Genomic DNA, 780 nt, shown 5'->3' on the forward strand with positions numbered 1-780 from the left:
GGCTCTCTTAGAATGCTGAAACCTTCAGGAAAGAGGAGGATTGAGGGGGGGGGGAGGCAAGAATCTAAACCTGAAAGAATTTCTTTAATATTCGCAAATGTAAAGTAGAAGTAAGAACCAGAATGAACTGTTTCCTCCTTGAGGAAATTCTGCTAGGGACAGTGGCATAAGGAACTGTAGTTATTCAAGGAAGAAACAACATATAGGTAGAATCTGAAGGGCTAGAACTATGTCCTGAAGCTGAAAAAAAATAGGACACATATTGCCCAGAGTTCTTTAGGAACACTTTGGAGGTGGGAGGAGGTTCAGTAATACCCTTTTGCCTCCCTGAATTGGGCCAGAGAGTAGGGTTAATCCCTGTGGATTCCTAATGCTGGTACCCTGGGATCATTAGGCTTCTCCCTCTCTATAATTCCATGGAGAAGACAAAGGGGCTAATGGGCACTACTTGGCTCTGCAAAGCAGCTTCTCTTTCCCATCTGAATGGCCAAGTGCCATTTGCCTGTGCTGCAACAAAAGGTAGCATAAGGGACTGGTCTTGCACTTCAGAATTAAAGGGCATATTTCTAGAGTTAGAGGAATCAGGCCTCCTCTTTACCTGGCCCCTCCCCTACCACACATACCTCACATACCACCAGCCTTGCTGCTGCCCAGAGCCCAAATAACTCTGCTTGAGGAATGTGGGGCCAGTGGGGACTGGAAAGGTTGGATGAAGGCTGAGGGAAGATATTGACCAGAATCAGGAAGAATTATGGACTATAGAATGGGGATCTGGCTCCA

Source organism: Marmota flaviventris, chromosome X (assembly GCF_047511675.1).
Source record: "Marmota flaviventris isolate mMarFla1 chromosome X, mMarFla1.hap1, whole genome shotgun sequence".
In the NCBI taxonomy this organism is placed as follows: Eukaryota; Metazoa; Chordata; class Mammalia; order Rodentia; family Sciuridae; genus Marmota; species Marmota flaviventris.